At 43.2% G+C, this 15,872-nt stretch overlaps 1 protein-coding gene across 3 annotated transcripts in view; it reads left to right on the top strand.

The window, feature by feature from the left end:
- Positions 1–5,551: 5,551 nt before the first annotated feature.
- The window catches only part of LOC106577006 (phosphatidylcholine:ceramide cholinephosphotransferase 1), a 48,576-nt gene continuing 38,255 nt past the window's right edge, over positions 5,552–15,872 (top strand). The window contains exons 1-2 of one of the 3 annotated variants that reach the window (XM_082964781.1): positions 5,552–5,810; positions 9,085–9,301. The gene's annotated coding sequence lies outside the window, so the exon portion shown is untranslated. Of the gene's footprint in view, positions 5,811–9,084; positions 9,347–15,872 lie in introns of all 3 variants that reach the window. The other 2 variants (XM_082964780.1, XM_014154639.3) reach the window with 2 other exon arrangements.

The raw sequence follows: 15,872 nt of genomic DNA, 5'->3' as shown, positions 1-15,872 counted from the left end.
CCTCTCACTCAATGTCGACTAATCAAACGAGCTGATCGTAGACTTCAGGAAACAGCAGAGGGAGCACGCCCCTCGGCGTACACGTCACTGACGATCTGAAATGGTCCACCCACACAGACAATGTGGTGAAGAAGCCGTAACAGCGCCTCTTCAACCTCAGGAGGCTGAAGAAATTTGGCTGGCACATAAAACCCTCACAAACTTTTACAGATGCACAATTGAGAGCATCCCGTCAGGCTGTATCACCACCTGGTACGGCAACTACACCGCCCGCAACCGCTGGGCTCTCCAGAGGGTGGTGCAATCTGCCCAACGCATCACCCGGGGAAAACTACCTGCCCTCCAGGACACCTACAGCACCCGATGTCAGAGGAAGGCCAAAAAGATCATCAAGGACAACAACCACCTGAGCCACGGCCTGTTCACCCTGCTATCATCCAGAAGGCGAGGTCAGTACAGGTGCATCAAAGCTGGGACCGAGAGACTGAAAAACAGCTTCTATATCAAGGCCATCAGACTGTTAAATAGTCATCACTAGGCGGCTTCCACACGGTTACATAACTCTGCACCTTAGAGGCTGCTGCCCTATATACATATCACCAAATGCTTTTGGGAATGGTCAGAAAATGTTAGTCGATCCACGGAGGCAAAAAGGACTGTCGGAGTTTATTTCAATAATAGAAAAGCTGCGAAATGGAGAGTTGAAAATAAACAGAAGGGAGAGCCAGAAAAGTATGCCTAATGTTTGGGAAAGATTTGGTGAAATGGTAAAAGAGGATGATATTATGTGTGATGATTGTGAGGCGCTATACAAATTCGACAGTCACAAGACAGGAACTTCAGATAAGCCTATGGCACGTCAAGGGAACTGTAGCCTTCTGTTCAACTGGAAGCTGAAATCTGGACACTGTCTGTAGGTTTATAACCTCTCACATAGCCTTAATATTTACTTCTGCAGAATTAAACATTTGTTGCAGTAAAAGTATACACTAAATGTAGACTAAATTTTGACTCGGGAACAGGAGTGGAGAAATATGATTTCTGTCTTTCAGCATCTTGAGATAATGAGTGTGCAGTTAGATACCATCTGTAGAGGTGATATCTATACTGAACAAAAATATAAATGCAACATGCAACAATTAATGATTTTACTGAGTTACAGTTCAAATTAGGAAATCAGTCAATTTAAATGAATTCATTTGACCCTAATCTATGGATTTCACATGACTGGGCAGGGGCGCAGCCATGGGTAGGCCTGGGTGGGCATATGCCCACCCACTTGAGAGCCAAGCCCACCCACTGGGGAGCCAGGCCCACCCACTGGGGAGCCAGGCCCAACCAATCAGAATGAGTTTTTCCCCACAAAAGGGCTTTATTACAGACAGAAATATTCCTCAGTTTCATCAGCTGTCTGCACCTGTGTAATGATCATGCTGTTTAATCAGCTTCATGATATGCCACACCTGTCAGGTGGGTGGATTATCTTGGCAAAGGAGAACTGTTCACTAATAAGGATGTAAACAAATGTGTGCACAAAATGAGAGGATATAAGGTTTTTGTGTGTGGAAAGATTCTGTGATCTTTCAACACTTTACATGTTGCATTTATATTTTTGTTCTGTGTTTATATAGGCATCATAAAAGCTGATAGTATTTCAACTAGGCTACATAAAATATGCATCCAAGCCGAACTTAAATCTTATCAAAACACATTAGGTCGTTTACATAGCTTTCTATTTGCTTACAACCAGTCAAACTGATGTCATTTGGAAATTTTGCTATCAAAATCTTGCCCATTTCTTTAGAGTTATTGCATTTTCTCCTCGGTCCCTAAATGTCTTTGCTCCGCAAAGAATCAGAGATCACAGCAGTGGCTTGTGTTCATGGATGCCAAGGAAAGCCAGGCTTCCCCCAAAAAATTGATCCAAGAAAAAAAAGATTTTATATTTTGTCTCTCTGTGTTTTATAATTGTTTCATAATATGTGAAGGCCATCATGATGTTGTCTGGTCCAAAAGAGTATGACGTTGCCGCCCGTAGCATTGAATGCAAGGGAAGCCAGGGATCATTTGGCCTCCATTGATGATAAAAAAAGAAGAAAATACGGCCAATCAGCATTGAGCTCAACTGTGAATGGTCTTGGCACACCAAAGACAGTTTGGATATGGCTTCACTCCAATCTCATCGAGAGCATATGTCACTCGTTATGCATCTCATTGTGTTGTTGTCCTCCAGTGGCTAGCTAGTTAGCTAAAATTAGCCCTTACCTAAATTAACCATGGATGGAGATAGGGATTTTGACTTGTGGTTTAACTTAATTGTCCATACTGGGCAATGATTATAATGGCGACTCTCATCAACCATAAATTCATACATTGTGCCCCTTGGCCAGAGAGGATGGAAGTTCAATATGTAGCTAGATGTAGAAGGCTAATGTTAACTAGCTAACGTTGCCCATGAAAGGAAGTTAGCCAAGCGAGCAAGATTTTTAGACAAAAAAATTAATGTGTAATGTATGACAGTGAGACCATTTATTCAACAAGAAAGAGAGGAAGATGACATTAGCGTTTCTCTGTAGGGTGAGTCTCACACACACAGAAATCATAACCATAGACAGCCACATCATATTTAGCTTAAGTTGATTGGACAAAATTGTTTTTGATATCTTTTAGTGGTCACTGTATTAGACTAAGCATAGGTGATTTCATGATGTTAAAGTTGAAACGGTGCTGGAATAGTTGAGGCAGCTCCTGTTTTCTTTGCGACTTGCGGTAACTCTGTGGTTCTAAATCAATAGGCTAGTTGTTTAGTGATCCAAAAATGTCAGAAACATTAACTTGCTTGACCATGCTGTAGGTCATGTAACTGTTTGTTACATTAAATATGCTTTGTGAACTTCACCAGACAGAGGTTGCGTTCCAGTTTTGTGATGAAACAAAGGTTTGGTTGAATTTATTCTTCCGCTGTGTCTTATTGTCTTGGCCTTAGGCCTCTAGCCTATATCACGGTCGCAAGAACAAACAACAATGCATTTATCACAACACAGGTTGTAATGTGTGGCTTGGCTTCCCCAGTGATTTTACCCATGCACTGCTACTGGATCACAGAGAACTTTACCGATGTCAACTAGATTGAAGCATTCATTCTATCAATTTATGAAATTATTTTGGTAAGCAAGAGTTGATTTAGTCTTCAAATATTATTACATAAGAGAAGCTGCATGTTACTAATTATAGACAAGTTGACTAACAAATAGCCTACAAAATGTTGGAAATTATAAGCAGAAACATAACTAAATCTGCCAAAAAATCTTTCCGCAATCTGATCATAGCCTATACCGCATGTTCTATATTAGAGGGTTAGGGTTGGGTGCAGGCCTCAGCTTTTCACTTTATCACATATAAACACATCAGTTTGGTGGTTGCGGATGGGTTATTAGCAATTGGGTGCGGGTGAACAAACAGCTGACCCGCAACACCACTACCAAGTAGCTATCTGGTTAACTATTTAGCAGTTTATGGCTTAGAAGTTTATGGTAGAAGCTGTTCATGGTCCTGTTGGTTCCAGACTTTGCATCTGTACCACTTGCTGTGTGGTAGCAGAAAGAAGTCTATGACTTGGGTGGATGGAGTATGACAATTTTAATAGCGCCCGACCATATGGGATTTTTGCATCCGATTTTAGAGCAATATCTGATTATTTCAATTATTATAGCTGGAATGAAAAGAAAATGGTGCAGCCCTACAAAGGTAGTTCTAAACAGAAAGCATATTTCTTAAATTTGAGGAAAGAACATGAATGTAAGCGCCACATAACATTTAGGAGCACCAGGAAGATGAGGTTTTTGTATGGGGAAAAACTGATTTTAGTGAAAGGAAGATAAACTGCACTGATTCCAGAAAAAACTGTTGCCTAGGCTCTGAAGACTGAGCTGCCTCATGCTAGCCAGCTGGAAAACAATGACGACACATTTCAATGTATTGGTATTTAGATATGTTTTCATAGATTGTAAAGCTATAGCCACCGAATGCATTGCTATACAGGGTCATTGGGACGTCCCCACCCCCCATCGAAGCGAAACGTGAATTTGGACGTGTCCCTGACAAGTGACAACCCAAACATCAAAACGTAGCTACGAGGCACTACTTTGTAACCTGGTATTCTTTTAGTGTCTCTGGAAACATTTAAATGACAGAGCTTGAGGAATAGCCTTAGCCAAAACCAAATATAACACACCAGATTTCGCGGGCTTCACTAAAGGGGTGTAACGTTAATGTTAGGACATCGTTTGAACGTTCAGCATGGCACTTGCTTTACATTTGGGCATAACATAAAAAAAAAATGTCATGACATTTCACGTAAACAGTATAAAGCCAGTGCGCATGTTTTGCACTTTGGAAACGACAGACTGTGTAGTCTATTTTAGTTTTAATGGGAACAATGAGTCCTAGTGCCTAGCAAGAGTTTGCATAATTATTTTTCTGTGAAGTGCGCGTGTGCAATAACTCAATTCACCGTTACACTCCTAAACAACGCTTTTTTTTTTCAACTTTGGCAAAATATAAAGTCTACAAACCTTTGTCCACATTGTTCGTAACATATTTTAGTTTTGGGAACAGAAAACTGTACTGAGTGGCAGAATGTCGGCCAAAATCCATCTCGTTCCATCTTCTCCCACTGCCGGCCAATGGGCCTCCTCTCACTAACATATCTGGTAGTGAGTGGAAAGGCCAAGCGGATGCTTCAGATTTACAGTGAAATATCTGTGTCATGGTTCTATCTGTGGTTATAGTGTCGAGTTTTGCTGTAGACCGCCAAGCCAAGATAGGCTTATAGCCATGCAAAGAGTGCCCTCTTCAGGACAAATAATAAAATGCAACAATAAAGTCAAATTCTATGAAGAACGGCTTTTCCCCTAGCGTTTTCTCCACAGTTTATATCGGCCCTTTTCGGTAGATTAAATGCCAATGAAAATACATCCATAAAAGGCTAATATCGGCCGGACTCAAATGTGTAGGGCCTTCCTCTGATACTGCCCCTTATAGGGGTCCTGGATGGCAGGGAGCTCGCCCAGAGTGATGCTCTGGGGTATCAGTCTCACCTCTGTCTGAGTAGGCTGATACCCCATTTTATGGATCCACAATCCATAGGTAAGGCTGTACAGTGATATATGAATGTCAATATGTACAATAGGCTGAATTGTGAGGTTAATTCCCACAGTTAAAGTCCCGCAATAAGAGCTACAATGTGTGTAAACTCTTCGCAGTTGTGTTCTGTCAGTGTCACTGAGTAGACTGATAACCCATTTCATGACTCCACAATCCATAAGTACGTGAAATATAAGTATGCCCCCAATGCAATTCTTAAATCAATACATCCACAGTGCGATTTCAACAGATTATATTTTTCGGAGGTCAAATTAACTAATTGTCATTTGTTAATATTCCAAACTTGTTAAGCATTATCTAGTTCAATTATGTCACGATTCCGCTATTTGTATCCGTTTACATCACTTTCAATGAGGCACTTTTTATTTTGAAGGCGAACCGCGAAGTCCACTATTGTGGCTAGTCGTTATTGTAGCTAGCTTCACATAGGTTAAAACCACCTACTCACGAAAACAACCCCAAACCATCCCGACTAACGTTACGTTCAACGGTGTTGCATTTATATCGTCTACCCATTGGAATATAAGGGAACCTAAAACGATTTATTTCGAAATTAAGAAGAATATTTTTTGATGTAATGTACGCCCGATAGCTACGCAACATTCCTCTGATAGCTACAAGTCGCCAATGTGATGTTATATGCGGTAAGTGTCAACTAGCTGACGTTACAAAGTAGCAAGCACAAGCAACCAGAATTTATACATTATCGGGCTACACCATCTATCAACCATATATTTTGTATCAGTTGTCATGCTTGCAATTTGTCTCTTCATCTAGCTAGCTATTTAACTAGATTTGCTGCATTGCCTGACTAGCTAACATGTTATTCGAGCTAGCTATCACCCCTGTTTAATCTCTTTAACCTGATATTGTCAGTTAGCTAGCTAGCGATGTCAAACGCACCAACCGTTCGGTCAAATGTGGAACCTTTGGCCCTTTTAGCGAATGTACTCTTTGACTAAACTGAAAGCTGTTGCTGGCTGACATTTCCATTTAATATCTGGTAGCTAACAAGCTAAAGAAAGCCAGCTTATTTTAGCAAACTATAACGTGCTATTTTTAGCTGCTTATTTTAAGCCACACAAGCAAAGACTGGAGGAAATAAATGGACACCATAAACTCTGTTACACTCAGTGGGGTGAAGTACTTAAGTAAAAATACTTTAAGTACTACTTAAATCTGTACTTCACTATTTATATTTTTTGACAACTTTACTTAACTACATTCCTAAAGAAAATAATGTACTTTTTACTCCATACGTTTTCCCTGACACCCAAAAGTACTTAAATTTAAAAAAAATAAAATAAAAATGTTGCCATCTGGTTTGTTTAATATAGGGAATGACAATTTACAATTGGGTACTTTTCCCACCACTGGTTACACCATACTTGATCTAGCTACCTGCAATTATCTGTGTTGTAGTCTGGTCAATTTTACTCAGTTTGTTCCCTTGCTGTGAAGGTTGAGTTAGTCTGATTTAATCAGGCTGTAATACACAATTAATTGTTGTATAGGATATAGCCTGAAACTAATGCCTGCCAAATCGTGTAAATGTTCCTTACAAGCCACAATGTTTAATACAATTACATTTAAACTTACTCTACCTGTTGTCTGTGCGGGTTGTTCTTAAATGTCTCGACATTTGAGACAAAATATTCATAGTATTGTTTACCTGACTTTTCAGAGAGCTGGTAGGTTTTATATTGACTATTCGGTTCTACTTCATACCTTTCAAACCATCAGTATGGTTGAAAGTATGAATTATATCCCTCGTGCTCCGCACAGGTCGAGTTGGTTGCTGGATCGAATCCCTGAGCTGACAAGGTAAAATGCTGTTGTTCTGCCCCTGAACAAGGCAGTTAACCCACTGTTCCCCGGTAGGCCATCATTGTAAATAAGAATTTGTTCTTACTGACTTGCCTAGTTAAATAAAGGGTTAGCTGCAGAGGCTGTGGCTTGAGGGTCATCAAGCTCTAGCCTAGCTAAGGCTGCATGCAGGACAGCGCGTAGTGAGGCAGAGCTTCCTTCTGACTCCGTGTGATCGAAATGACTCCTCTGACTCCTCTGACCCATCTTTAGCGGTGACTGTATGGGTAAACAACACTGGTTGGCACCTCCACCATGTTGGGCGTGTCATCACCCTGGTCACTAAAGTGCCGGTTAGATGCCCGAGTGGAGAGCTGGTCATCATCACGGCTATCTGTGTCCTTTGTTGTGTACCCCATGCTGGAGGGAGTGCTAGAGAGCCCCGACTCAGTGGGCTTGAAGGAATGCAAAAGCGTTTTAGCTTCTCTATCTCAGAAGAGAAGTATTCGATCTTACGAGTGAGGCTTTTACTTTTTTTACAGGTGAAGGGGGCGGGGGGCATCGGTTTCATGGGCTGTCCCTCTTTGTGGCCTTGGGTGGGTCCTGGCGAACAATGCCAGACGCTGGTAAATTATCTGTGAAAACCAGGCCCTCGACTCTGGCTAGCCGCGCTTCTCTCACCTTCACAGGCAGGATGGCACAGTTAATACAGTGGTCAGAAAGGGCCTCACGCAGGTGGTCAACACCTAGGGAGGGGGGGCACAGGTCAGACCATCTTCTACTTGTAGTTCAGCTTCACAAGAGGATCAGCCAAGCATGCCCAGCATCATGGTGATCTTGTGTTCTCAGCTCAGAATGTGTAGAAGAAAATTACAAAATATTTCTTATGCAATACTGATTAATCAAATGAACTAGTATACTAGTAACCGGAGACTGTATACAACAGCTACCACAACACACAGTAAGGGTAGAGAGCTACAGTAATCTGGTGGGAGTTGTACAGCACTCGAAAATAATTTTGGGTGAGCCTACTGTAGTTTTGACCACAGGGCTGGAGCAGCAGCGATGCAGTACCAGTCAAAAGTTTGGACATACCTACTAATTTCAGGGTTTTTCTTTATTTGTACTATTTTCTACATTGGAGAATAATAGTGAATACATCAAAACTATGAAATAACACTACACTCATGTAGTAACCAAAAAAGTGTTAAACAAATCTAAATATATTTGAGATTCTTCAAAGTAGTCACCCTTTGCCTTGATGATAGCTTTGCACAATCTTGGCATTCTCTCAACCAGCTTCATGAAGTAGTCACCTGGAATGCGATTCAATTAACAGGTGTGCCTATAATTTCTTAATGCGTTGGAGCCAATCAGAGACAAGGTAGGGGTGGTATACAGAAGATAGCCCTATTTGGTAAAATACCAAGTCCATATTATGGCAAGAACAGCTCAAATAAGCAAAGAGAAATGACAGTCCATCATTACTTTAAGACATGAAGGTTAGTCAATACGGAAAATTGTGCAGTTGCAAAAACCATCAAGCGCTATGATAAAACTGGCCCTCATGAGGACCGCCACAGGAAAGGAATACCCAGAGATACCTCTGCTGCAGAGGATAAGTTCATTGGAGTTACCAGCCTCAGAAATTGCAGCCCAATTAAATGCTTCAGAGTTCAAGTAACAGACACATGTCAACATAAACTGTTCAGATGAGAACGTGTGAATCAGGCCTTCATGGTTGAATTGCTACAAAGAAACCACTAAAGGACACCAATAAAAAGAGACTTGTTTCGGCCAAGAAACACGAGCAATGGACATTAGACTGGTGGAAATCTGTCCTTTGGTCTGATGAGTCCAAATTTGAGATTGGTGGTTCCAACCACCGTGTCTCTGTGAGACGCAGAGTAGGTGAACGGATGATCTTTGCATGTGTGGTTCCCACCGTGAAGCATGGAGGAGGTGGTGTGGGGGTGCTTTGCTGGTGACACTGTCTGTGATTTATTTAGGATTCAAGGCACACTTAACCAGCATGGCTACCACAGCATTCTGCAGTGACACGCCATCCCATCTGGTTTGAGCTTAGTCGGACTATCATTTGTTTTTCAACAGGACAATGACCCATCATGCTTCCAGGTGGTATAAGGGCTATTGACCAAGAAGGAGAGTGATTGAGTGCTGCATCAGATGACCTGGCCTCCACAATCACCAGACCTCGACTCAATTGAGATAGTTTGGGATGAGTTGGATCGCGGAGTGAAGGAAAAGCAGCCAACAAGTGCTCAGCATATGTGGGAACTCCTTCAAGACTGTTGGAAAAGCATTCCAGGTGAAGTTGGTTGAGAGAATGCCAAGAGTGTGCAAAGCTGTCAAGGTAAGGGGTGGCTACTTTGAAGAATATAAAATATATTTTGATTTGTTTGACACTTTTTTTTTAGTTACTACATGATTCCATATGTGTTATTTCATAGTTTTAGTTTTGATGTCTTCACTATTATTCTACATTGTAGAAAATAGTAAAAATGAAGAAAAACCCTGGAATGAGTAGGTGTGTCCAAACTTTTGACTGGTACTGGACGTTTAAATGTAGGCTTCTTTATGCGAAAAACGCATGAATGGCTGTTGTCTGGTTAACCAAGCTGACAACAGTGGCAGCTCGGTGGAGTTGGTAAGCTAGCTGACGACACACAGTGTTAGCTAGGCTGGTTTGGTATACTAGCTAGCTAGTAGCGTGCTAGTAATACCAGGGGAGAGGGATGCCTAGGGGAGGCAATCTGAATTTCACTTCTTATAGTTGGCTAGGCTAACAACCTTCCTAGACACAGTTATCTAGGGAAGTGATCCGTTCGAGTTTTAAATAGTCAAAGGACGACTGTCTTGCCCAAGCCCCAATGTCCGATGACTCCAGACGGACGCTGAGAATGGTCCCAATAGTCCCCGGACTGCTCTTTGGCCCTGCGGCTGAGTGGGCCATCGAACATAGAAAACAGCTGAGTCAGGCTACACCGCTGTGGAGCCCAGAAACCAGGCATCAGATTGTGGCAGAGGGTTAGGCCTGATGTGCGTGAAACTCACTGTTCTCACTCGGCCCAGCCCTACACACCCCTATGGTCCTACAACCAATCCTAACACTGGTTCTCGCCAGCCCCAGACGGCGATGCAGCCGTGGTCAGCACCCCCACAAACAGGCGTAGGGGCAGAAACTGAGTGGCGGGGGTCAGCCGTTGGCATCTCACTCCTCAGACCCTCTCACAAGGTTACAGGCTCCAGCTCTGACACCGGCCCCCACCATTCTCAGGGATCAGAATGACTTCAGTCACAGACCCTCTGAAAGCTTGCACCCTCAACCAGGAGATTGCAGGGCGCGATCACGAGTAAAAGCATCAGAACAGCAAGATGGCTTTTACTTGACCTATTTCCTGGTTCCGAAGAAAGATGGAGGGTTCCGTCCAGTTCTGCATTTAAAATGATTAAATGTTCGCCTTCCAGGGCCGGGTATACCAGTTTGTGGTATTACCCTTCGGTCTCTCCCTGGCTCCTCGCATCTTCACAAGATGCGTAAGCGCAGTCCTGAGCTCTCTCCACCTACAGGGTAGATTCTTACTTATCTCGACGACTGGCTCATCTGCGGCCGACGGCACAGGGCTGACACTGAACCACGTCACCACACTGAGTCTTACCGTGAACAATGAAAAGAGGAACTTCATACCAAGCCAATTGGTCACCTTTGTCATGGCTCTGAACTCCCGCACTATGAGGGCGTGTATAACACCTCAACATGTGGCCAGCATTCTTCTTCTTCCTCAACAATTACAGTTTAATAAGTTGAAGGTACGAACGTTCCAACAACTGATGGGCATGCTCGCGGTGGCCTCCATACTGACACCGTAAAGCCTGCTGTCTCACTACAAGTGTGGTCTCGTGTGGCTCAGTTGGTAGAGCATGGTGTTTGCAACGCCAGGGTTGTGGGTTCGTTTCCCACGGGGGACCAGTACGGGATTTTTTTTTAATGAAATGTATGCATTCACTACTGGAAGTCGCTCTGGATAAGAGCGTCTGCTAAATGACTAAAATGTAATGTGGTTCAACGACCTCTGCTTGGACCCCAACCGGAACATAAACACCAAAATACGGGTGTCAAGGGTGTGCTACTGGAGGCCGTGGAGGAAGAGAGCCTGCCTGACTACAGGTGTACGACTCGAATCAATTCCTGGGGAGCAGTCTGGCAACAGGTCTGTATGGGAAGAGTGGTGCCCCTGCTGGAGGAAAGCGCACATCAACGTGCTGGAACTTCAGACAGTTTACCTAGCCCTGAATAACTTTCTGCCGGTTCTCAAACACAAACATGACCTGATAAGATCATACAATACATAGACAGTGTTCCACATCAACCATCAAGGTGATATGAGGTCTGTAGGGTCCCTACATGTGGCCCAACAGCTCTTGATATGGGCCCTACCACACCTGGCCTCCCTACAAGCCATTCATTTCCCAGTCAAGGTGAATGAGGTGGCAGACTTCTTGTCGCAACAGAAACTGCCCCCGGGGAATGGAGACTTCGCCCACAAGTATTGAGGATGATATGTCAGCGCTATGGAACAGCACATGTGAACCTGTTCACCTCAGAGCAAACTTCCCACTGCTCCCTCTGGTTCTCTCTGGCAGAGTCAAAGAACCCCCTGGACATAGATGCCCTAACAACACACATGGCCAGAGGGCCTACTGTATGCTTTCCTTCCAACCCCCCTGATCTTAGCAATGCTGCACAGGGTCTCTCAGGCTCAGCACAGGCTGCTGCTTGTAGCCCCCAGATAGCCAGCGAGATCCTGGTTTCCAACCCTCCTCAGTCTTCTGGAGGGAGAGCCATGGCAGCTCCCTCACAGACAGGACCTGCTCTCACAGTTGGACGGCAGGATATGGCATCTCTGACCAGACCAACTACAGCTATGGGTGTGGCCTTTGAAGAGCTTGACCCTTTACTGATCAGCCGCGACTCTATTATTATTGAGACGTTACAGAACGCCAGAGCCCCATGTACCAGGAAGATGTATGCTGGTCACTGGAAGCTCTTTATCGAATGGTGCTCTACCGGGGCAGAGTAACCAGTGTCCTGCTCTGTACCTGTTATACTGAACTTCCTTCAGAAACTATTGCACTCAGGTCGCTCTGCCTCTACCTTGAAGGTGTATGCCTCAGGCATATTGGCTAACCATTTACGCATCGATGGAAAATTGTCAGGGGCCCACTACCTCATCTGCCAATTCAGAGGTTAGTAGTGCTATTCCTCGTGACCTTGTTGGTATGAGTCATCCATACTTTCAACCATACTGACGAATGTAACTATAGTTCTATGAATACCTGGAAGGCCGTCAGTTATTTCCTGTCACTCCATCCTCCCCTGATTCAGAATCTTCAATTTTATTGACATGGCATGCTTGGTTCAATAGCTGTTGGCGAGAGAATGGAATATCCAATGCAAATCTAACTTTACCTGGTGCCAAACCAACCATATACCGGCTGGGTCTCAAAAAAAAAAAAAAAAACTTTTATTCAACTTTCTGGTGTGTACATTTACACGATTTTGCAGGAATTGGCAATTAATTGTGTATTACAGCCTGATTAATGAGACTAAGGTTGAGTAGGCATACTAAGGAGCTACTTTTCAGTATGAACTCACTATGCCTTGTGAAAGTGTAGTGATTGCAAAGAAACATCAACAAACAGATTTACAGCCATGCAGATACAGTTGAAGTCAGAAGTTTACATACACCGTAGCCAAATCCATTTAAACTGTTTTTCACAATTCCTGACATTTTCATCAGAGTAAAAACTCCCTGTCTTAGGTCAGTTAGAAACACCACTTTATTTTAAGAATGTGAAATGTCAGAATAATAGTAGAGAGAATTATTTATTTCAACTTTTATTTCTTTCATCACATTCTCAGTGGGTCAGAAGTTTACATACACTCAATTAGTATTTGGTAGCATTGCCTTTAAATTGTTTAATTTGGGTCAAACATTTCGGGTAGCCTTCCACAAGCTTCCCACAATAAGTTGGGTGAATTTTGTCCCATTCCTCCTGACAGAGCAAGGTTTGTAGGCCTCCTTGCTCGCGCACGCTTTTTCAGTTCTGCCCACAAATGTTCTATAGGATTGAGGTCAGGGCTTTGTGATGGCCACTCCAATACCTTGACTTGTTGTCCTTAAGCCATTTTGCCACAACTTTGGAAGTATGCTTGGGGTCATTGTCCATTTGGAAGACCCATTTGCGACCAAGCTTTAACTTCCTGACTGATGTCTTGAGATGTTGCTTCAATACAGTGGGGGAAAAAAGTATTTGATCCCCTGCTGATTTTGTACATTTGCCCACTGACACAGAAAGGATCAGTCTATAATTTTAATGGTAGGTTTATTTAAACAGTGAGAGACAGAATAACAAAAATATCCAGAAAAACGCATGTCAGAAATGTTATAAATTGATTTGCATTTTAATGAGGGAAATAAGTATTTGACCCCCTCTCAATCAGAAAGATTTCTGGATCCCAGGAGTCTTTTATACAGGTAACGAGCTGAGATTAGGAGCACACTCTTAAAGGGAGTGCTCCTAATCTCAGTTTGTTACCTGTATAAAAGACACCTGTCCACAGAAGCAATCAATCCATCAGATTCCAAACTCTCCACCATGGCCAAGACCAAAGAGCTCTCCAAGGATGTCAGGGACAAGATTGTAGACCTACACAAGGCTGGAATGGACTACAAGACCATCGCCAAGCAGCTTAGTGAGAAGGTGACAACATTTGGTGTGATTATTCGCAAATGGAAGAAACACAAAAGAACTGTCAATATCCCTCGGCCTGGGGCTTCATGCAAGATCTCACCTCGTGGAGTTGCAATGATCATGAGAACGGTGAGGAATCAGCCCAGAACTACACAGGCGGATCTTGTCAATGGTCTCAAGGCAGCTGGGACCATAGTCACCAAGAAAACAATTGGTGGCACACTACGCCGTGAAGGACTGAAATCCTGCAGCGCCCGCAAGGTCCCCCTGCTCAAGTATACATATACAGGCCCGTCTGAAGTCTGCCAGTGAACATCTGAATGACTCAGAGGACAACTGGTGAAAATGTTGTGGTCAGATGAGACCAAAATGGAGCTCTTTGACATCAACTCAACTCCCCGTGTTTGGAGGAGGAGGAATGCTGCCTATGACCCCAAGAACACAATCCCCACCGTCAAACATGGAGGTGGAAACATTATTCTTTGGGGGTGTTTTTCTGCTAAGGGGACAGGACAACTTCACCGCATCAAAGGGACGATGGACGGGGCCATATACCGTCAAATCTTGGGTGAAAACCTCCTTCCCTCAGCCAGGGCATTGAAAATGGGTCGTGGATGGGTATTCCAGCATGACAATGACCCAAAACACACGGCCAAGGCAACAAAGGAGTGGCTCAAGAAGAAGCACATTAAGGTCCTGGAGTGGCCTAGCCAGTCTCCAGACCTTGATCCCATAGAAAATCTGTGGAGGGAGCTGAAGGTTCGTGTTGCCAAACGTCAGCCTCGAAACCTTAATGACTTGGAGAAGATCTGCAAAGAGGAGTGGGACAAAATCCCTCCTGAGATGTGTGCAAACCTGGTGGCCAACTACAAGAAACGTCTGACCTCTGATTGCCAACAAGGGTTTTGCCACCAAGTACTAAGTCATGTTTTGCAGAGGGGTCAAATACTTATTTCCCTCATTAAAATGCAAATCATTTTATAACATTTTTGACATGTGTTTTTCTGGATTTTTTGTTGTTATTCTGTCTCTCACTGTTCAAATAAACCTACTATTAAAATTATAGGCTGATCATTTCTTTGTAAGTGGGCAGACGTACAAAATCAGCAGGGGATCAAATACTCCCCCCCCCCCCCTGTATATCCACATCATTTTCCTTCCTCATGATGCCATCTATTTTGTGAAGTGCACCAGTCCCTCCTGCAGCAAAGCACCCGCAGAACATGATGTGGCTACCCCGTGCTTCATGGTTGGGATGGTGTTTTTCGGCATGCAAGCCTCCCCCTTTTTCCTCCAAACATAATGATGGTCATTATGGCCAAAGAGTTATATTTTTATTTTTTTCCCCTAGGATGAACCAGACTTGTGGAGGTCTACAAATGTTTTTATCTGAGGTCTTGGCTGATTTCTTTTGATTTCCCCCATGATGTCAAGCAAAGAGGCACTGAGTTTGAAGGTGGGCCTTGAAATGCATCCACAGGTACACCTCCAATTGACTCAAATGCAGTCAATTAGCCTATCAGAAGCGTCTAAAGCCATGACATAATTTTCTGGAATTTTCCAAGCTTGTTAAAGGCACAGTCAACTTAGTGTATGTAAACTTCTGACCCACTGGAATTGTGATACAGTCAATTATAAGTGAAATAATCTGTCTGTATACAATTGTTGGATAAATTACTTGTCATGCACGAGTAGATGTCCTAACCGACTTGCCAAACTATTGTTTAACAAGACATTTGTGGAGTGTTTGAAAAACAAGTTTTAATGACTCCAACCTAAGTGTATGTGAACTTCCGACTTCAACTGTATATCTCACAATTCTTTGACTTGCAAGTTGCCACAGTGTTTTTTTGTTTGCTCAATCTATGATCCAGTGTAATCCTGATTTGAACTGATTTGGCTGATTCTTTTCATGGTTTGAATGTAGAGAGAACATGAGGCATGTAAGTTCAGGCAGAGAGAGTGTGACCTGATTTACTATTAGTTACCATGAAGCTTCTCTAAATGGTCCTCCACCTTGGGGGGAGAGAGAAGTAAACATAAACACAGATATTTTTACACATGCTTTTGAAGAGCATATAGCAGGCCATGAATGCTGCCAGGCAACCTCTGAAGTATGAAAA

Source organism: Salmo salar, chromosome 18 (genome assembly GCF_965601325.2).
Source record: "Salmo salar chromosome 18, fSalSal1, whole genome shotgun sequence".
In the NCBI taxonomy this organism is placed as follows: Eukaryota; Metazoa; Chordata; class Actinopteri; order Salmoniformes; family Salmonidae; genus Salmo; species Salmo salar.
The sequence above is the reverse complement of the archived record's forward strand: the minus strand, read 5'-3'. Positions and strand labels throughout refer to the sequence as shown.